At 41.2% G+C, this 23,585-nt stretch overlaps 2 pseudogenes; both read right to left on the bottom strand.

Moving 5' to 3' along the window:
* Positions 18,924-19,469, bottom strand: LOC120093120 (high mobility group protein B4-like; annotated as a pseudogene).
* Positions 22,443-23,152, bottom strand: LOC147998370 (high mobility group protein B4-like; annotated as a pseudogene).
* Positions 23,153-23,585: the final 433 nt, after the last annotated feature.

The raw sequence follows: 23,585 nt of genomic DNA, 5'->3' as shown, positions 1-23,585 counted from the left end.
ACAACAGTTACCATGAGAAAATAAAAGTTACTTTTATAATCATACAAACACACACACACACACACACACACACACACACACACACACACACACACACACTCACATAGGAAAATGCCATAACAAAATCTATTACTTTAAATGCTAACCTAAAATAATGTATTAAATGAAAAACTCCTTAAAGTTGAGTTAGTTGCTTTACACATATAACCTCCATCAATATTAAAACATAAGGAGCCTGTACATATTTAGACTCCAATAAATATAAAACTATTTTGAACTTTAAAATTCTGTCTGAGGAGAAATGTACTTGTATTTTCCACAGTTATTCTTAATTTTTATTTTAAGACTCTATCACCAGGTTTAAAAGGCACAATTGTGATTCAGTTTCTATTTATGAAGCTTATGAGCATTGATCTATTTTTTATTACTTACAGATCTTCCTTTTAGGGTCAAAGTTATCAAGGTAAATATGCTCCGATATAACTTTAAGAGAAGATTTAATATTTAGGTTATACAACTTTAATAACAGAAATGTATTTTAGACTGTTCAACCAGTTATAATATATAGTATTAAATGAGACTGACACCCTTAATAGAAGATATACTGCTTATCTGAACTTGTATGTTCTTAACATCCAATAAAGTGGTTCTCACATAAGGATGATACCCTCCAGGGGATTCCAGCAGTATCTAAGTCATTTTTAAAATTATCTCTCTCTGGAGAGAGGTTGCTAATGGTACCTAACAGCCAGAGACCCTTCTAAACATCCAAATAATGCACAGTTTAGTTCACTACCACAATGAAAGATCTTTCTGAAAATGCAAACAGTGTAAGCTTGAGAAACCCTGTTTCCATATAATAACTAAATGGAAGGAAAAATAGGGCCTACCAGGAAGTACTTATTGAATCAATAAATGAATAAAAATTTTGGGAGACAACAATGTTATTTGATGCTAGAGACAACCTCACGGAACTGTAATTGAAAAGATGGGCTTTCAACCAATTGGGGCTAGCAAGATATAAAGAACAGTGTTTGCATGCATTTATTTCACTGTGTGTCTGGGCCATATGGTTATTAAATATTTTGGACAACATCCATGAGATATATTTTTCTAAAGGCTTAAGGCAATTGCTTCTGCAAACAATTGTAAACCACAGGAAAAGAAAATACATTGACTATCCTTTGGAAATAAACAGAAAATGATACAGGGAAGGATTACAAATGAGTCAAATTCTAGAGGCCATAGAAAATTACAGTAAAAACAATCCAGGAAAAGTGAGAAAATCAAGTCACTCTATTTTCAAGTCTCTCTAGCTTAATCAAGGCAACTGACTCCAGAAGGGAAGGAAATAATGGAGAAAATGAAGTAGAATAAAGCACATCAACAGCCCATAGGAAACCCTAAATCCATTTAAAGGCCTATTATTGTACTCCTATAGTAAATGTGTTCTGACCATGAAGAATAAAAGGGTTTTTTGGAAAATAAACCACAATGTTGGTGACATGACAAAGGAAAAGATGTTCTTGATGGTAACAAGGCAACCTTCAGGAACTGCAAGAGTTCAAGAGACCTAGAGCCTACAAGCTGTGTGACAGTAGATGCTGAATTCAGGTGTCTTGAAAAATATTTTAGGAGTATTATGATAAGGTACTCTGGATCAAATACTGATGTTTTTTCTCGAGTTTAAAAGCATGAGATTCAATGAATATATATTTTTCCATGTATTTTTCAGTAAGAAGTTGTTTAATAGAATCACTTACCTATGGACTCCCCCAACCACTGTAATTTGAATGCTGACTAAATTTAATTCTGGTGGTAGTCTTTTGCATATGTTTGGAGCATAGAAACAGTCTGTGTTAACGTTGTTTGTTGCATAGGCATCTGCTATATTCTTTTGTCTTCCTGGTAGAGGTAGGTCTCACATTAAACATGTAGAATTTAAGTAACTATTTACTGATAGACTGCCAAGTTGAGGACTACATAGCAGTTAAGGAAGGGCAGTGAAAGCTCATTAAGTTTTTGAAGCTGTATTAGAATTTGGTAGTAATCAAGGAATTGTAAATTGAAAAGTTGAGATGTTTTACCTATTATGATGGTTAAAAAAAAGAAAAAGTTGAATAATAGCTAATATTGTTTGTAAGTGCATGGAACTGGATGCCCTGGCATTGTGAGTATTGTGGCACAGTCCTTTTAGAGTACATTTTTTACTATGCCTAGTTAAACCAAAAATGTTCTACCTTTATTATCAAATACATAGATATATACATACATATTCCATATGGAAATGTTTGAAAACATGCATATTAAGATATTTACAAGATTCCTTTATTAAAGTATGAAATTCACTTTATCCCCTTCCTCACCAAAAGGTATTTGATTAAATAAATAAGGATACAGCTCTGTCATGAACTAGTTCATGTCAGTTAAAAAGTATATGATATAGGTCTGTATTTACTAACATGGGAAATTCCTAAGGTATATTGTTAAGGAGAAAAAGACAAGTGGAAAAATATATAGCTTTATATTATTTATTAGTTAAACAAACAAACAAACAAACAAACACACAACGTCTCTACCCAGCCAGACATCCCATATCTTTCTCCACGATCTAGACCCATGTGTCTCCCTGACAATCATATTCATGCCTTCTCCCCAGCCTATCAGATCTAGCTTTAATCTCATATTCAGTGTCCTAAACAATATAGAGCTAGACAGACATATAGATCAATGGAATGGAGAAGAAACAAACATGAGTACATGTAACTTCTCCCACTTAATAGTTCACAAAGATACCCAAAGCATAAGCTGGAGAAATGCATCTTCAACAAATGGTACTTTGGAAACTTGAAATTCTAGTGGAAGAGGAAAGAAATGAGACCAGTTTCAATTTTCACCTTGTACAAAATCTAACTCCAAATGGATCAAAGACCTAAACCTGAATGAAACCTGAAACATTGAAATTGCAGGCAAAAAACCATAGCACACTCTATGACATAGGTGTAGGAAAGCGCTTTCTGAATAAGACTCTATCTGTCCAAGAATTAAGGCCAACCACTGACAAATGGAACTTCATAAAATTATAAAGCTTCTGCACAGTTAAAGAAACGTTCAGCTTGATGAAGAGGAAGGCTAAAGAATGGGAGAGAATCTTTGTGAGCTATATATCTGACAGGATTAATATCCCATATATACAACGAACTTGGGGGGTAAGGGAGCCTAGAACTTGAACAGAGAATTCTATAAAAAGAAAAATAACTAAGAAATATCTCAAAGTGTTCATCATTTGTAGCAATGCAAATATCTAGGAAATGTGAATCAAAACAATTTTGAAATATATTATCTCTGGAAGAAATGATAAAAACCAATAAGAAATGCTGGAAAAAAGAACTTTCATCCACTATAGGTGGAAGAGCAAACTGGTGTAGCTGTTATGGAACTAGTGTGAAGAACTCTCGCAAAGCTAAAAGTAAAACTACCATATGATCAGCTATACCACCCCTTTGTGGATGTCCAAGGGACTTGACATTCTGCACCACAGATACTTGCTCAGCTGTTTATTGCTGCTCTATTTAGAATAACTAGGAAATGGAAATAACTGTTCTTCAACTGTTAATGGGTAATGAAATTGTGGTACATATACACTATGAAATCCTATTCAGTTGTGAAAAAAATGAAATAATGAACTTTGCAGGTAATGGATGGACAAATGACACATGTTCTTTCTCATCTTAGGCTCGGAGCTTCAGATCTTCAAGTGCCCAGTACATATGTTGGAGTGCTTTGTAGAAACCAGAAAAGTAAAAAGGGACCATTGCTAGGGTAGGTGGTAGGACGCAGCAGAGAGGGGGATAGAGGGGTACAAGTGATTCGATGGTAAATAATACCATCTGTATCACTATAATTATATCATCTATAACTATCTATTGAAGAAAATATTAATCGTCTATTGAAGAAAAACCTATAATACACATAAATCTGTGTATAAATATACATACATAGTTTAAATGAAATTTTGTCATCTAGGCTGATGTGCTCTATCTAACAGCCAAGAGCCACCTAACAAAACCCCAAATACCAGGCATGAGAAGCACTCATTTGAGTCAAGGTTGGTTGTCCAAGAGACTTCCAAAACACTAAAGGATATTGCTATTGCCATGGGTTGCCCCCAGAGGTGGAAGGTACATTCCTATTTCTGAAGATATCATGCACTTTAAACAGAGGACCGAGGGATTCCTGAGCTGCACGTTACTTAGATGCTTCTTCCATGAGGAGTGGCTTTCATGGTAACAGAAGGTGCATGCCAGCTTCCAAAGGAGGGAAGCAACCAATAAGCCCTACCCTACCCAAGTACTGTGCCTATCAACCACAAAAATGATTAGCATGGTATGATAACCCTGAGTGTGCAGTAATGGCATGCATACCTTGGTGGTAACCAATGGCTCTCTAATTGGACTTAAGACCCATTCAACAAGAGGGAAATCCTACCCAGTATTGGAAACCTAGTCCACTACGCAAGGCTAGAAAAGTCATAGAACTTGGAGGAACATCTGCAACCACCACTTTACTCAACCAGCAAAATCCCTGACTGAACTCTAAACATTCGTCCTTACCTACTGATAGGTGTAGCCTTCACCCCCATCAAGGAAAGTTCTCTTTTCAACAGACAGAGGCAACTATAGAAAACTCAACAAGTCACAATGGAGAGTTGTGGACTCCACTTCCAGTGGATTAATCTATAACATGTTCTTTTGCCTAAAGCTCAGGAAATATTGAAGGAGAGGAGGTAAAAGGATTATAAGAGCCAGAGTATATAAATAATTTTCTCTGAGATTGTGTCTTCTAGTGATTTCAGAAGCTACACCCATAGTCTCAGGACTGACTAAATATGAGCAAAACAAGGAAGATGACATTAGATATAATAACATGAAAGGGGGAAAGCCCATGAGGCCCTAAACCTACACGAAGAACTACAAGCAGCTAAAGAGTGGTGAGTGTGGGAGAAACAGTCTTCCCCAGAGAAGCGCACACCAATTGGTTTATCCAGTATCAATGGTCAGCCCTGAAATCATATGTACAAGTAGCATTGTGCATAGTGCGCAGGCTATATTTAGAAATATGTATACATACAGACATGTATATGCATGCAACAAAAATGATATATTTTTTTAAAAAGTGGCATGAATTTGAAAGAGCAAGGGGAGTTATGTGGGAGGGTTTAAAGGGAGGAAAAGGAAGAGGGGGATGATCAAATTTTATAATCTCAAAATTAAAACAAACACCTTTACAAATTTAAATGGATACATATCTGTTGTCTGTACTCTGGACTATTTCTTACTACCAGACCCTAACTGCCTTTGGGGGTTAGAGGTAAGGTGGCTGGGAATAAACATCCCAGAGACACAGACTCCGGGATCAGGTGAGAAATGCCATAGCAAGCTCATCTGTATACTGCTACAAGCTCCTTTAATACTCTCTACCCGTGCCCCCTTGGTCCCAAGAAAGCATCTCTTCTAAACAGCAGTTCCTGATTGGCTGGCATTATCTGTATCAGCAATCCTTGATCTCTCAGGAAGTCTTCAATTAGGTCCTCCTGCAGGAGACGCCTTTGCAGCTGTGTGGCCTGGGTGTTTACATAGAGGTGGCCACCACTGTTCCTCCTAGACATACTCCAAAACAGAGGGGAATAGGAAAAGACCCTGAGGGATATAAAGCAAGGTGGTCAGAGTAGTTTTCTTTGGAAAGAGGAATAGGCCAGGGAAGTAGTAGTCAAAGGGGCCTTTCTAATCTACTTTTGTGTTGCTTTGATAAACACCATGACCGAAAGCAACTTGGAGAGGAAAACATTTATTTCATTGTACATGTTATCTATAGTCCAACACTGAGAGAAGTCATGGCAGGAGGTCAAGGGCAGGAACCTGGAAACAGGTAATAATGCAGAGTCCATGGAGGAATTCTGCTTTACTAGCTTGCTGTCATGGCTAACTATCTTTTTTATACAGCCCAGAAACATCTGTCTAGGGATAGTATGGTCCACAGTAGGCTAGGTCCTTCTGCATCAATTAACAATCAAGGAAATGTCATAGGAACGTGCACATGCACAGAGCCTAATCTGATCGAAGTAATTCTTCAACTTTGGACTCTTCTCAGTTGTGCCAAGTTGACAACCAAGATTTGCCATTACAAGTGCCCTTTTGTTTATGTGTACCAATTACATTTTATAGGAGAAAGGACATATTGTGTTTATATAATTGAAATATACACAGTGGAAAATGGAAAAAAAATCCATAAATGTAGTATAAGTATACAAAAGAATTATGAGGTCTTTTATATACCAAAGAAATATTTGTTTCCAGATTTCTATTAAAAAACCCCTTGATGCACAAGTTGCTTCCTAGGCATGGGAATGGGACCTAACATCCAGTTATGTTCAATGGCAAACAACGTAGGAAACACGATTGAGGTGGGTATGGCTGCTAGTTATTCTAGTTTGTCAAACCTTTTGGTTTAGCTCCCAAACCACAAGGTTGCTGCTGCAGCCTAAACTTTAGGCTGTGTCATTTGTAAGCCCTGGAACTGTGTAGGGTATATAGAATTCACTTTTCGTTATCATTCTGCTCCCAGGCTAACCCCTGCCCTAAGGAGACCTGAGTGTGTGGTCAGTGGCACAGCCAGGAACAGAACTGTCCTGTGTTATTTTCAGATGAACTCAATCATCTGACTTCTTGCTTACCTTACAGAAAAGGAGTCTTCAGCAGTTAGTCTAATAACAAGCTAAAAATAAATGTGTACTTTCCCTTCAGTCTGCATTAATAAAAACTTGCATTATTTCCCAATAATTCAGTGAAATGCCTTAGAATTATCTTCTAAATAGCTTCTTCAGTAGTAACTTACTGGCTCATTTCATCCTTGTTGTATTATTAAAGTATCATTTTCCTATAATGTAGAGTGGGAGCCTTTCAGTATTTCAGTTGGAGTAGGTGAGTAGTTTATTTTCCACGCACAGGACTTGCCTAGAGAAGATAGGACTGGCGGCTTTGGAAGATGGGTTTAGCTCTGAATAGCAGAGATATTGTGCTAGGTGATTGGAATTGAGACCTCATAATTCTTTGATAATCCACCCAATTTATGGACACCTAATGTTTATACCTGAGAAATCAGGACCTCCATTTTTATTATCCCCTCTTCTTTCTCTGTTAGATGCTGTCCCCTTCCCACCCTTTGATGCATCCCAGGAAAGCATGCTTTTTCTGAGCTATAACAGCCTAAATTCTCTCTCACTCATGTTTGGTTCTATCCATTTCCGGGTCAAAGACATGTCTCTTGATTTGCTTGAGGAAACAAAATTCTGGGAACAAATACAGGAGTGGAAAGATTTGTTCATAAATACTTTCACCTGCTTCGTCATTGGTGTATTTGGATATTCTAGGTGCTCAACAAATATTTGTAGAGTGAGAAATGAGATCACCAAGCATACACACGTGCATGCGCGCACGCGCACACACACACACACACACATACACACACACACACACACACACACTTGCATAATATGTGTCTGTGTGAATGATTCTCTTTGTGTGTGCATCTCTCTTTGTGTATATGGATATTTTGCCTGATGTATGGCAGCGTATTACTTGTGTTCTTGGTGCTTACAGAGGTCATAGGAAGGCATCAGTTCTCCTGGAACAGGAGTTACAGACCATTGCGAGTTGTTATATGGGTGGTAGTTGGGAATCAAACCTGTGTTCTCTGAAACATTTTCCAGTGGTATTAAGCTGAGACATCTCTCCAGTGCACAGGCATATATTGTATTGTCTGTATTATAGTATTAGCAAGAAATGAATTATTCAAGAAAGGAATAATAAAAGGCAGAAACATCTCAATACCAGATTTTGTGGGCAATATCTAAAATCCACCCATTTTTTTTTAGAAGAATGAGTTTTTATTTATATTCATATGGTATCTTAAGCCATAAAGTACACTAGTTGGTTCTTTTTTTTTAACTTGAGTATTTCTTATATACATTTCGAGTATTATTCCCTTTCCCGGTTTCCGGGCAAAAATCCCCCTCCCCCTCCACCCTCCCCTTCCTTATGGGTATTCCCCTCCCAACCCTCCCCCCATTGCCACCCTCCCCCCAACAGTCTAGTTCACTGGGGGTTCAGTCTTAGCAGGACCCAGGGCTTCCCCTTCCACTGGTGCTCTTACTAGGATGTTCATTGCTACCTATGAGGTCAGAGTCCAGGGTCAGTCCATGTATAGTCTTTAGGTAGTGGCTTAGTCCCTGGAAGCTCTGGTTGCTTGGCATTGTTGTACATATGGGGTCTCGAGCCCCTTCAAGCTCTTCCAGTTCTCTCTCTGATTCCTTCAACGGGGGACCTATTCTCAGTTCAGTGGTTTGCTGCTGGCATTCGCCTCTGTATTTGCTGTATTCTGGCTGTGTCTCTCAGGAGCGATCTACATCCGGCTCGTGTCGGTCTGCACTTCTTTGCTTCATCCATCGTGTCTAATTGGGTGGCTGTATATATATGGGCCACATGTGGGGCAGGCTCTGAATGGGTGTTCCTTCAGTCTCTGTTTTAATCTTTGCCTCTCTCTTCCCTGCCAAGGGTATTCTTGTTCCCCTTTTAAAGAAGGAGTGAAGCATTCACATTTTGATCATCCGTCTTGAGTTTCATTTGTTCTAGGCATCTAGGGTAATTCAAGCATTTGGGCTAATAGCCACTTATCAATGAGTGCATACCATGTATGTCTTTCTGTGATTGGGTTAGCTCACTCAGGATGATATTTTCCAGTTCCAACCATTTGCCGACGAATTTCATAAAGCCGTTGTTTTTGATAGCTGAGTAATATTCCATTGTGTAGATGTACCACATTTTCTGTATCCATTCCTCTGTTGAAGGGCATCTGGGTTCTTTCCAGCTTCTGGCTATTATAAATAAGGCTGCGATGAACATAGTGGAGTACGTGTCTTTTTTATATGTTGGGGCATCTTTTGGGTATATGCCCAAAAGAGGTATAGCTGGATCCTCAGGCAGTTCAATGTCCAATTTTCTGAGGAACCTCCAGACTGATTTCCAGAATGGTTGTACCAGTCTGCAATCCCACCAACAATGGAGGAGTGTTCCTCTTTCTCCGCATCCTCGCCAGCATCTGCTGTCACCTGAGTTTTTGATCTTAGCCATTCTCACTGGTGTGAGGTGAAATCTCAGGGTTGTTTTGATTTGCATTTCCCTTATGACTAAAGATGTTGAACATTTCTTTAGGTGTTTCTCAGCCATTCGGCATTCCTCAGCTGTGAATTGTTTGTTTAGCTCTGAACCCCATTTTTTAATTTGGGTTATTTGTCTCCCTGCGGTCTAACTTCTTGAGTTCTTTGTATATTTTGGATATAAGGCCTCTATCTGTTGTAGGATTGGTAAAGATCTTTTCCCAATCTGTTGGTTGCCGTTTTGTCCTAACCACAGTGTCCTTTGCCTTACAGAAGCTTTGCAGTTTTATGAGATCCCATTTGTTGATTCTTGATCTTAGAGCATAAGCCATTGGTGTTTTGTTCAGGAAATTTTTTCCAGTGCCCATGTGTTCCAGATGCTTCCCTAGTTTTTCTTCTATTAGTTTGAGTGTGTCTGGTTTGATGTGGAGGTCCTTGATCCACTTGGACTTAAGCTTTGTACAGGGTGATAAGCATGGATCGATCAGCATTCTTCTACATATTGACCTCCAGTTGAACCAGCACCATTTGCTGAAAATGCTATCTTTTTTCCATTGGATGGTTTTGGCTCCTTTGTCAAAAATCAAGTGACCATAGGTGTGTGGGTTCATTTCTGGGTCTTCAATTCTATTCCATTGGTCTATCTGTCTGTCGCTGTACCAATACCATGCAGTTTTTATCACTATTGCTCTGTAATACTGCTTGAGTTCAGGGATAGTGATTCCCCCTGAAGTCCTTTTATTGTTGAGGATAGTTTTAGCTATCCTGGGTTTTTTGTTATTCCAGATGAATTTGCAAATTGTTCTGTCTAACTCTTTGAAGAATTGGATTGGTATTTTGATGGGGATTGCATTGAATCTGTAGATCGCTTTTGGTAAAATGGCCATTTTTACTATATTGATCCTGCCAATCCATGAGCATGGGAGATCTTTCCATCTTCTAAGGTCTTCTTCAATTTCTTTCCTCAGTGTCTTGAAGTTCTTATCGTACAGATCTTTTACTTGCTTGGTTAAAGTCACACCGAGGTACTTTATATTATTTGGGTCTATTATGAAGGGTGTCGTTTCCCTAATTTCTTTCTCGGCTTGTTTCTCTTTTGTGTAGAGGAAGGCTACTGATTTATTTGAGTTAATTTTATACCCAGCCACTTTGCTGAAGTTGTTTATCAGCTTTAGTAGTTCTCTGGTGGAACTTTTGGGATCACTTAAATATACTATCATATCATCTGCAAATAGTGATATTTTGACTTCTTCTTTTCCGATCTGTATCCCCTTGACCTCCTTTTGTTGTCTGATTGCTCTGGCTAGAACTTCAAGAACTATATTGAATAAGTAGGGAGAGAGTGGGCAGCCTTGTCTAGTCCCTGATTTTAGTGGGATTGCTTCAAGTTTCTCTCCATTTAGTTTAATGTTAGCAACTGGTTTGCTGTATATGGCTTTTACTATGTTTAGGTATGGGCCTTGAATTCCTCTTCTTTCCAGGACTTTTATCATGAAGGGGTGTTGAATTTTGTCAAATGCTTTCTCAGCATCTAATGAAATGATCATGTGGTTTTGTTCTTTCAGTTTCTTTATATAATGGATCACGTTAATGGTTTTCCGTATGTTAAACCACCCCTGCATGCCTGGGATGAAGCCTACTTTATCATGGTGGATGATTGTTTTGATGTGCTCTTGGATTCGGTTTGCCAGAATTTTATTGAGTATTTTTGCGTCGATATTCATAAGGGAAATTGGTCTGAAGTTCTCTTTCTTTGTTGTGTCTTTGTGTGGTTTAGGTATAAGAGTAATTGTGGCTTCATAGAAGGAATTCGGTAGTGCTCCATCTGTTTCAATTTTGTGGAATAGTTTGGATAACATTGGTATGATGTCTTCTATGAAGGTCTGATAGAATTCTGCACTAAACCCGTCTGGACCTGGGCTCTTTTTGGTTGGGAGACCTTTAATGACTGCTTCTATTACCTTAGGAGGTATGGGGTTGTTTAACTGGTTTATCTGTTCCTGATTTCACTTCGGTACCTGGTATCTGTCTAGGAAATTGTCCATTTCCTGAAGATTTTCAAGTTTTGTTGAATATAGGCTTTTATAGTAAGATCTGATGATTTTTTGTATTTCCTCTGAATCTGTAGTTATGTCTCCCTTTTCATTTCTGATTTTATTAATTTGGACACACTCTCTGTGTCCTCTCGTTAGTCTGGCTAAGGGTTTATCTATCTTGTTGATTTTCTCAAAGAACCAACTTTTGGTTCTGTTGATTCTTTCTATGGTCCTTTTTGTTTCTACTTGGTTGATTTCAGCTCTGAGTTTGATTATTTCCTGCCTCTACTCCTCCTGGGTGTATTTGCTTCTTTTTGTTCTAGAGCTTTTAGGTGTGCTGTCAAGCTGCTGACATATGCTCTTTCCTGTTTCTTTCTGCAGGCACTCAGCGCTGTGAATTTTCCTCTTAGCACAGCTTTCATTGTGTCCCATAAGTTTGGGTATGTTGTACCTTCATTTTCATTAAATTCTAAAAAGTCTTCAATTTCTTTCTTTATTTCTTCCTTAACCAGGTTATCATTGAGTAGAGCATTGTTCAATTTCCACGTATATGTGGGCATTCTTCCCTTATTGTTATTGAAGACCAGTTTTAGGCCGTGGTGGTCTGATAGCACGCATGGGATTATTTCTATCTTTCTGTACCTGTTGAGGCCCGTTTTTTGACCAATTATATGGTCAATTTTGGAGAAAGTACCATGAGGAGCTGAGCAGAAGGTATATCCTTTTGCTTTAGGATAGAATGTTCTATAAATATCCGTTAAGTCCATTTGGCTCATGACTTCTCTTAGTCTGTCTACGTCTCTGTTTAATTTCTGTTTCCATAATCTGTCCATTGATGAGAGTGGGGTGTTGAAATTTCCCACTATTATTGTATGAGGTGCAATGTGTGTTTTGACCTTTAGTAAGGTTTCTTTTACGTATGTAGGTGCCCTTGTATTTGGGGCATAGATATTTAGGATTGAGTGTTCATCTTGGTGGATTTTTCCTTTGATGAATATGAAGTGTCCTTCCTTATCTTTTTTGATGACTTTTAGTTGAAAATTGATTTTATTTGATATTAGAATGGCTACTCCAGCTTGCTTCTTCTGACCATTTGCTTGGAAAGTTGTTTTCCAGCCTTTCACTCTGAGGTAGTGTCTGTCTTTGTCTCTGAGGTGTGTTTCCTGTAGGCAGCAGAATGCAGGGTCCTCGTTGCGTATCCAGTTTGTTAATCTATGTCTCTTTATTGGGGAGTTGAGGCCATTGATGTTGAGAGATATTAAGGAATGGTGATTATTGCTTCCTGTCATATTCATATTTGGATGTGAGGTTATGTTTGTGTGCTTTTCTTCTCTTTGTTTTGTTGCCAAGACGATTAGTTTCTTGCTTCTTCTAGGGTATAGCTTGCCTCCTTATGTTGGGCTTTACCATTTATTATCCTTTGTAGTGCTGGATTTGTAGAAAGATATTGTATAAATTTGGTTTTGTCATGGAATATCTTGGTTTCTCCATCTATGTTAATTGAGAGTTTTGCTGGATACAGTAACCTGGGCTGGCATTTGTGTTCTCTTAGGGTCTGTATGACATCTGTCCAGGATCTTCTGGCCTTCATAGTTTCTGGCGAAAAGTCTGGTGCGATTCTGATAGGTCTGCCTTTATATGTTACTTGACCTTTTTCCCTTACTGCTTTTAATATTCTTTCTTTATTTTGTGCGTTTGGTGTTTTGACTATTATGTGACGGGAGGTGTTTCTTTTTCTGGTCCAATCTATTTGGAGTTCTGTAGGCTTCTTGTATGCCTATGGGTATCTCTTTTTTTAGGTTAGGGAAGTTTTCTTCTATGATTTTGTTGAAGATATTTACTGGTCCTTTGAGCTGGGAGTCTTCACTCTCTTCTATACCTATTATCCTTAGGTTTGATCTTCTCATTGAGTCCTGGATTTCCTGTATGTTTTGGACCAGTAGCTTTTTCCGCTTTACATTATCTTTGACAGTTGAGTCAATGATTTCTATGGAATCTTCTGCTCCTGAGATTCTCTCTTCCATCTCCTGTATTCTGTTGGTGAAGCTTGTATCTACAGCTCCTTGTCTCTTCTTTTGGTTTTCTATATCCAGGGTTGTTTCCATGTGTTCTTTCTTGATTGTTTCTATTTCCATTTTTAATTCCTTCAACTGTTTGATTGTGTTTTCCTGGAATTCTTTCAGGGATTTTTGTGACTCCTCTCTATGGGCTTCTACTTGTTTATTTATGATTTCCTGGAATTCTTTCAGGGATTTTTGTGACTCCTCTCTATGTGCTTCTGCTTGTTTAATTACGTTTTCCTGGAATTCTTTCAGGCATTTTTGTGATTCCTCTCTGTAGGCTTCTACTTGTTCTCTAAGGGAGTTCTTCACGTCTTTCTTGAAGTCCTCCAGCATCATGATCAAATATGATTTTGAAACTAGATCTTGCTTTTCTGGTGTGTTTGGATATTCCATGTTTGTTTTGGTGGGAGAATTGGGCTCCGATGGTGCCATGTAGTCTTGGTTTCTGTTGCTTGGGTTCCTGTGCTTGCCTCTCGCCATCAGATTATCTCTAGTGTTACTTTGTTCTGCTATTTCTGACAGTGGCTAGACTGCCCTATAAGCCTGTGTGTCAGGAGTGCTGTAGACCTGTTTTCCTGTTTTCTTTCAGCCTGTTATGGCGACAGAGTGTTCTGCTTTCGGGCGTGTAGTTTTCCCTCTCTACAGGTCTTCAGCTGTTCCTGTGGGCCTGTGTCTTGAGTTCACCAGACAGGTCACTTGCAGCAGAAAAGTTGGTCTTACCTGTGGTCCCGAGGCTCAAGTTTGCTCGCGGGGTGCTGCCCAAGAGCTCTCCGTGGCAGCAGCAACCAGGAAGATTTGTGCTGCCGTTTCCGGGAGCTTCAGTGCACCAGGGTTCCAGATGGCGTTTGGTGTTTTCCTCTGGCGTCCGAGATGTGTATGCAGAGTGCAGTCTCTTCTGGTTTCCCAGGGGTGTCTGCCTCTCTGAGGGTTTAGCTCTCCCTCCCACGGGATTTGGGTGCAGAGAACTGTTTATCCGGTCTGTTTCCTTCAGGTTCCGGCGGTGTCTCAGAGGCAGCGGTCCTTCCGCTCCTGGGCCCTCCCCCACGGGAACCCAGAGGCCTTATACAGTTTCCTCTTGGGCCAGGGATGTGGGCAGGGGTGGGCATTGTTGGTGGTCTCTTCTGCTCTCCAGCCTCAGGAGTGCCCACCTGACCAGGCAGTCGGGTCTCTCTCCCACGGTGTCTGGGAGCAGAGAGCTGCTGTGGGCCGGGCCCATTTTTTATTTTATTCTAATCACAACGGATTCTATGTAGTATGTTGAGCAAATAAATTACATGATAACTACAGTAGTTTAGGCTCTAAGCACTCATCCAGGTTCTTTCAGTATATCTAATCATATACTCTTCAAACATATCTATAATGTAGTTGCTAATATAGTCTTCATTGTAAAAATGAAGTCAAGTAGCAAAGATATTAACATCTTGGTCAAGATTAGCAAGGCAGTAAGTGATACTATAGAAGTTTAAATCTGAGCACTGGTAATTTGTATTGAGAGATAGAGTCCTAGTTGCATTATGCTTCCCTTTTTTGAACATTGTACAAATGATCTGATTTACATCTAAAGTGACTCTAGATACGTGCTTTATCAGGGACTGACCACTGGGTAGACAGACAAGTTGAAAAGTGACTGCAGCTGACTTGGCAAGAGATATTGGTGGCTTGGACCATGTCAGTGGTAACAGAGATAGAGAAAAGAGAGATTCTAAATTTTGTAGGGTTTAAAGGGTTTCTTGAAGACTGGATAACAGATTATGAGAGAAAAAGAGAGGTCACAGATGGTCCATATTTGATTTTAACATAAAATATAAAACTGTTCAGCTATGCTCTCCATTCTATCATATGCCATACCCCTGTCTCATCCCTAGTGCTGCAACACAACACCAGCTGTAACATCCTGTCCCTTGACTGCCCACATATCCTGTAGATCCCACCAACCATCCCCTTATCACTTCCCTTCCTCCACTAGTAACTGTATCACAGCACAAAACTCCAGCAGGCATGAACTGCTTAACCATAGGCTGTGCCTGCCAGAAAAAAAAAGGGATGCTGCTGGCAGACCTCCTCTTCCCTCTCTTTTCTTCCAGATTCAATCCCCCAATCTCATCCACAGCTTTGCAGCAGAATACTCTGGGGAGCCTTTCCTGCCACCCTGCTCTCATCTCTTGAGGACTCCACAAATCTTCTTCTAATCTTCCTCCCAAAATGTGTTACTTTGACCCAGACCGGAAACCCAGCAGGCACCCATTGCTAATCCAAGGTCAGTTAGTCCCAGTGCAACAGGTAAACTGAAGGCAGACTCACATTTCTATCTCTGTTCTTGAAATACATAAAGAGTCCCACATTAGCAGAATCGAAAGAAGGGAAGCACACACACAAACTGTAGCTGCCACTACTACCAACACAAAATATCAGGAATCAACAATCTTTGGTCATTGATATCTTTCCATATCGATTTTCTTAATTCCCCAATAAAAGACTAACAAATGGATACAAAACCAGGCTCCTCCCTTCTGCTGCACCTGAGAAACACATGTCAACATGAAGGATAGACATTACCTTAGCATAAAGGGTTGGAGAAAGATGTTCAAAGCAAATGGACCTGAGAAGCAAACTGATGTAGCTATTTTAATATACAGCAAAATAGACCTCAAAGTAAATGAGGTCAAATTTATCAAATGGAAGAACACTACAAACTCATCAAGTGGAAAAATCCACCAAGAGAATATTTCAATTCTGTTCCATTCAAGTTTTTAGTATTTTATTTCATGTGCATTGCTATTTTGCCTGCCTGTATACTTGTATGAAGGTGTTGAAGCTCTGGACCTGGAATTACACATAATTGTGAATGACCAGGTAAGTGCCATGACTTGAACCTGGGTCCTCTGGAAAGAGTCAATGGTCTTAACCACAGAGACACCGTCTCTCCAGCCTGACATTTCAATTCTTAACATTTAAGCTCCAAGTACAAGGACACCTAAGTTTGTAAAAGAAACATAGCATATTCATTCTCACATACTGATAGTGGAGACTTGAATACCCAACACTCACCAATAGACAGGTTATCTAGACAGAAGCTAAAAAGATCAATGCTGGAACTAACTGACCACTGTAAACCAAATGGATCTAACATATTTATTTACAGACCATTTCACTTAAACATAGAAGAATATAGCTTCTTCTCTGTAACTTAAGGAGCTTTTTCTAAAATCGATCACATATTCAGACACAAAGCAAGTCTCAACGGGTAAAAAATAATTGAAATAATTCCCTGCATCCTATCAGACAAGCGCAGATTAAAGTTAGATGTTAGCAACAACAGAAACAACAGAAAGCTTAACACTCAGGGAAAGTGAACAACTCCCTTCTGAATGAAAATGGGTCAAGACCAGACAAAGAAATTAAAAGACTTACTAGAATTTAATCAAATGAAGGCACAACATACCCAAATTTATGGGACACAATGAAAGCAGTGCTAAGAGGAAAGTTCATTGCATTGAGTGCCTTCATAGAGAAATTGGAGAGCTCTCATACTAGCAACTTCACAGCACATCTGCATACTCTAGAATAAAAACAAAACATAACAGCCAAAAGGAATATGGGCTGAAATCAATAAAATAGAAACAAAGGGAACAATACAATTAATTAAACAAAGAGTCGGTTCTTTGAAATCAACGAGATAGACAAATCCTTATCCAAACTCACTAAAAGGCACAGAGAGAAAGAAGAGTATCCAAATTAGTGAAATCAGAAACAAAAGGGGGGACAAAAGACACTGAGGAAATTCGAAGAATCATTATGTCACATGTTAAAAACCTATACTCGACAACATTTGAAAATACCTCAGGTGACGGCACATTTTGGCAAGGATGTGGGGAAAGAGGAACACTGCTGCATTGCTGGTGGGATTGCAAATTAATACAACCACTCTGGAAATCAATTCGGAGGTTCCTCAGAAAATTGGAAATAGACCTACCTAAAGATCCAGAAATAACACTCTTGGGAATATACCACAGTGGCACATGTTCCATTATGCTTATAGCGGCTGTATTTGTGATATCCAGAAGCTGGAAACAACCCAGGTGACCCACAACAGAAGAATGGATGCAGAAAATGTGGTTCATTACTCAGCTATTAAGAACGAGGGCATCCTGAGTTTTGCAGTCAAATGGATGGAACTAGAAAATCTTATTCTGGGTGAGATAACTCAGACCTGAAAGGACATACATGGTATGTTCTCACTAATAAGTGGATATTAGCCAAAAAAGGGGTACAGGATACTCAAGATACAGTCCACAGAACTCAAATAGGTCAACAAGCTGAAGGACCCAAGTAAGGACACCATAGTTGCACTTGGGAAAGAGAAGAAAGCAACCACAGGGGGGAGGGAGGGACAGAGGAGGGAAAGGGGATGGTGGTGGGGGAGAGGGAAACATGATCTGCTATTGAGTGGAGAAAAAGGACTGAAGCCCTGAGGGCCAGCAGAAAAAAATGCAAACAGGTGACCTCTGGAGGAAGGGGATTGGGAGGACACTCTGGGAAGTGAGCGACTATCAGGACTCAAAGGGGGGGGACCCTAGATGAAATGCCTTACAGTGGGGGAGAGGGAATTTATTGAATCCACCTCCGGCAGAAAGACAGGGTATCAGGTGAAGGGTGGGGTTTCTATCCCACAGCCAAAGATTTGACCCATAATTCTTCCTGTCTGAAAGAACTGCAGGGATGGAAATGGTGAAGAGCCTGAGGAAAAGAAGGTCCAGCGAGAGGCCCAAAGTGGGATCCAGCTCAAGGGTAGGCCCTAAGACCTGGGAGCATTACTAAGGTTATGGGGCATTCAAAAAGAGGGACCTATCATGACTGTCCTCCAAAAGATCCAACAAGCAGCTAAAAGAGTCAGATGCAGATATGTGCACCCAAATAATGAACAGAAGCTGCTTACCACTCTGGTTGAATTAGGAAAAAGGTGGAGGAAAGTGAGGAGGAGGGAAACTTTGTGGGAAGACCAGTAGTTTCAATTAAGCTAGTCTATAAGACACATTGGACAACCAACCAGGCAGCATACACTAGCAGATATGAGACCCCCAACACATATACAGCGGAGTACTGCCAGGTCTGGGTTTAGTCAGAGAAGAGGTACCTAACCCTCAAGAGACTGAAGGTGCTAAAAGGACCCTAAAATGTCACATAGACTTGATATATCGAAGCCCAACAATTTGATTCCAAACCCAGACTTGTAATCAAAATCAAAATGGCTGCTTGCACAGACAGCACATTTCACTGTCTTTTTGGCCCCATTCCCATGAGATGGCAAGTCACAGAAAAAGCTAGGATTTGTATTAAGAAATTGCTGAACCAATCACTATACTTTTTGGTCCCCAAAGCAGGTATGGGACAGGCTCCCAGTGTGCAAATGGCTTTTCCCCAGTGCTTGACCACAAAGGTCAACCTAGGCCATTTGGGTCCTGCAGCCAGTTCCCTGTCTTAGAGCTGCCTCTCTGAGAGCCAACCTCCCCAAGGATAGACCTGAATCAAACCACTCACTACCACAGCATAGCATCCAAGGACAGTCTGAAAACACTAAACATCAGGGCCAGAAAGCCAGTTGAATGAGGTTTATTGTTTCAGATTGGGTTTGCCCCATCCCTTGAAGTTTTACTCCCCGCGCTGGCATTGGTGGTAGTAGGCCTCCCGCTCTTCAAGGTACTTGGCCCTCAGAACCGCAGCCCTCTCCTCGTAGGGGATTTTATCCGCTTCTGAACACCTGGCCCACATCCTCCCTGCAGCCTTGGCCACCTGCGCCACAGTCCAGTTTGGGTGTTGTTCTTTTATCTCCTCAAAATGGTCCTGGGAGAAGAGCAGGAACGAGGATGGTGGCTTCCGCGGTGCATCTGGATCTCTCCTTCTTCTCTCTCTTCTCGGTCCGGAATAGTTTCTCATTTCACGTTGGTACCGATCTTTGTCGCGCTTGGCCAGGGCTTCATACTTCTTTTTTTCCTTCTTTGAGATGGTCTTCCACTTTTCAGAACACTTTCTAGAAAATTCGGTAAAGTCATAGTAGATGTTTGGCTGTTGCTCCCTCATTTGATTTCTGAAGTCCATCATAAAATGGACATAAGGAGAGACGTTCACTTTCGGTCTTACTTTGCTGACTTTTCCCATGTTTATAGAAGCACGAATTCCGATCCTGCTGATTGGAGAGCAGCGATTGGTCTTCACTACAGGAGCAGCCTAGACAGTGTCCTCCATGGGGTGAAATCTTCCCTCTGTGTGCGCCTCAGCCAGGGCCCAGCCTTTTCAGTGCTGGTGGGCATTGTTGTGTCAAAGAAGGCAATTGTGACGTCATCCCTGAGCTGACCAATGGCAGCCAAGTTCAGTCATTTACAGGAAGGCCCTCTTTTACCTTTTTAAAAAAGACTTATTTATTATATATAAGTACACTGTAGCTGTCTTCAGACACACAAGAAGAGGGAATCAGATCTCATTACAAATGGCTGTGAGACATCATATGGTGTCTGGGATATGACTTCAGGACCTCCAGAAGAGCTCCCAGTGTTCTTAACCACTGAGCCAACACTCCAGCCCCCAGGCAGGCCTGCTTAGTGGTTGGTTTCTCCAGGGACTTTCTCTTTTGCCTCTAAGGAATGATGAAAGCTTATCTGAACTTTATTAGAGTTGCTACTGGCCCAGGGAATCTGGCCCCATCTGGTCTCAATGAGAGATGGTGTGCCAAATTCTCAACAGATTTGATGCCACAGGGAAGGGGAATGTCTAGGGGTATAGAGCCCCTTGTCAGGAAAGGGGGGGGTTCAAAGAGCATTGAGAGGGGGACTTGGGACAAAAAATGAAAAATTTAATGATCAAAAAATCATTGACCTGTCCTAGCTCAGTAATGCATTGTAATGGCTAGGCTGAATTGTATATAGTAGCTGCATATTTTCCTTTATGATGTCTACATCATTACGTATTTTTATTAGAAAGATTTGTGTGTTTGTTGTCTAGTTTTGAAGTACTAGGGAGGGAACTCCAGGCCCTACACATGCTAGGCAAGGACATTACCACTGAGCTATATCTCTAGCCCCATTAGAGTAGTCGGAAAAAATGCACTGAGGTGGGAGGTTTGGAAGGCACAATGAAAGCTATAGGCAGTTTTCAGCACACACACACACACACACACACACACACACACACACACACACACACACACACTGGCCAATATGTCCTGACTCTATGACTCTATTTGTGATCTGAACCTGTGTCTGCAATCAAACTTTCCAGGTATCCTACAATTTCTGTCCCATGATGGGTTAAGGGACATCGTCCCCTCTCAACCATAAAATCCAAACTTCAGCATGAGATATCAAGTGCCTAACTTACTCTACAGAGATTCTTCCTCAACTCCTATGATATGAGCTGTCAAATCCCAGGCACAGATGCTCTCCTCTCCACAATGTGATGGTGTTGCCATCCCACAGTTAAAAACTCTGGCCCAGAATTGTTCCCGTTTGAAAGAACTGCATAGACAGGACTGGAGAAAATCCTGAGGAAAAGGAAGTACAGAGTCAGATCCAAAGTGGGATCCAGCTCCAGAGGAAGCCATCAGACATGACACCATTACTGAGGCTATGGGGCATTCACAAAATGGATCTAACTTATAACTGTCCTCCAAAAGACCCAACCAGTAGCTGAAAGTGTCAGAGGCAGATATGTGCATCCAACCAATGAACAGAAGCTGCTGACCCCTGTGATTGATCAGGGAAAGGCTGGAAGAAGCTGAGGAGGAGGGCGACCATGTATTAGGAACAGTAGCCTCAAGTAACCTGAACCCATGAGATCTCTGAAACCCTGCAAAACAAATCAGTGCACATACACCAGGCAGGCTCAACAATTTTCTTTCTCCACTGTAGGACATTCCTTCTAAGGTCCTTCCCTTTGAGTCCTGAGAGTCTCTCACTTACCAGATGTCTGGTACATTCTCAAGGTTACCCCCATCTCCTTCCTACCTCCTGAGGTTGCCTGTTCCTATGCTTTTGCTGTCCCTCAGGGCTTCAGTCCTGCTCCTTGCAATTCCTGATCCTCTTCTCCCTGTCCTCTTGCCAGGCAGTTCTCTCCCTCTCTCCTATCCCTACAGTGATTGCTTTTTTCTTCTTCCCTAGTGAGATTGAGGCATCCTCACTTGAGCTCTTCATGTTGTTCACCTTCTTCAGTTCTGTGGATTGTATCCCAGGTAATGTGTATTAGTTCAGTTAGTATCCAATCATTAGTGAATACATGCTATGCATTTTCTTTTGAGTCTGAGTTACATCACTAGGATGATATTGTCTAGTTCCATCTATTTGCATGCAAAACTCATGCTTACATATAGGGGCCTACTCTGACTGCCCTCTGAAAGGCCCAACAAACAGCTGCTGGAAGATTCAGGGGAAGATTTTTATACCCAAACCGTTGATAGACACTGCGGATCCTGTGGCTGAATTGGGGAAAAGTTGGAAGACACTAAGGAAGAGGGTGACCCTGTAGGAGGGCCAGCAGTCTCAATTATCATAGAGTCCCAAGATCTCTCAGACACAATGGACTACCAACCAGTCAGCATGCAATAGCAGATAAGAGAACCCCAACACATATACAGCACAGGACTGCCAGGTCTGTGCAGTCTGAGAAGATTCACCCAACCCCCAAGAGACTGGAGGCCACATGGACCCTAACCTGTCACATGGACCTGATGTGTCAAAACCCAAACAACTTGATTCCAAACTCAAAAGTGTAATCAAAATCAAAGGGGCTGCCTGTACAGTCAAAGAAATTCGCTGTCCTTTTGGCGCTATTTCCATGAGACAGCAAGGCTGAGCAAATGCCAGGATTTGTCTTCAGGAATCTCTGAGCCAATCACTATACGTTTTGGTCCCAAAGACAGCTAGCTGTAGAGCTGACTCCCCGTTCACAAATGGCTTTTCACATGTGCTTGCCCACCCATGTCAACCTAGGCCATTTGGGTCCTGCAGTCAGTTCCCTCCCTGTCTTAGAGCTGCCTCCCTGAAAGCCATCCTCCCCAAGGATAGACCTGAATCAAACCACTCACTACCACAGCATAGCATCCAAGGGCAGTCTGAAAACACTAAACACCAGAGCCAGAAAGCCAGTTGAATGAGGTTTATTGTTTCAGACTGGGTTTGCCCCATCCCTTGAAGTTTTACTTCCCACGCTGGCATTGGTGGTAGTAGGCCTCCCGCTCTTCAAGGTACTTGGCCCTCAGAACCGCAGCCCTCTCCTCGTAGGGGATTTTATCCGCTTCTGAACACCTGGCCCACATCCTCCCTGCAGCCTTGGCCACCTGCGCCACAGTCCAGTTTGGGTGTTGTTCTTTTATCTCGTCAAAATGGTCCTGGGAGAAGAGCAGGAACGAGGATGGGGGCTTCCGCGGTGCATCTGGATCTCTCCTTCTTCTCTCTCTTCTCGGTCCGGAATAGTTTCTCATTTCACGTTGGTACCGATCTTTGTCGCGCTTGGCCAGGGCTTCATACTTCTTTTTTTCCTTCTTTGAGATGGTCTTCCACTTTTCAGAACACTTTCTAGAAAATTCGGTAAAGTCATAGTAGATGTTTGGCTGTTGTTCCCTTGTTTGATTTCTGAAGTCCATCATAAAATGGACATAAGGAGAGACGTTCACTTTCGGTCTTACTTTGCTGTCTTTTCCCATGTTTATAGACGCACGAATTCCGATCCTGCTGATTGGAGAGCAGCGATTGGTCTTCACTACAGGAGCAGCCTAGACAGTGTCCTCCATGGGGTGAAATCTTCCCTCTGTGTGCGCCTCAGCCAGGGCCCAGCCTTTTCAGTGCTGGTGGGCTTTGTTGGGTCAAAGAAGGCAATTGTGACGTCATCCCTGAACTGATCAATGGCTGCCAAGCTCAGCCATTTACAGGTAGGCCCTCTTCTTTAAAAAAAAGATTTATTTATTATATATAAGTACACTGTAGCTGTCTTCAGACACACAAGAAGAGGGAATCAGATCTCATTACAAATGGCTGTGAGACATCATATGGTGGCTGGGATATGACTTCAGGACCTCCAGAAGAGCTCTCAGTGCTCTTAACCACTGAGCCAACTCTCCAGCCCCCATGTAGGCCCTCTTAGTGGTTGGTTTCTCCAGGGACTTTCTCTTTTGCCTCTAAGGAATGATGAAAGCTTATCTGAACTTTATTAGAGTTGCTACTGGCCCAGGGAATCTGGCCCCATCTGGTCTCAATGAGAGATGGTGTGCCAAATTCTCAACAGATT

Source organism: Rattus norvegicus, chromosome X (assembly GCF_021556685.1).
Source record: "Rattus norvegicus strain SHRSP/BbbUtx chromosome X, alternate assembly SHRSP_T2T, whole genome shotgun sequence".
In the NCBI taxonomy this organism is placed as follows: domain Eukaryota; kingdom Metazoa; phylum Chordata; class Mammalia; order Rodentia; family Muridae; genus Rattus; species Rattus norvegicus.
Note: the sequence above shows the minus strand (reverse complement) of the source record. Positions and strands in the feature narration are given on the sequence as shown.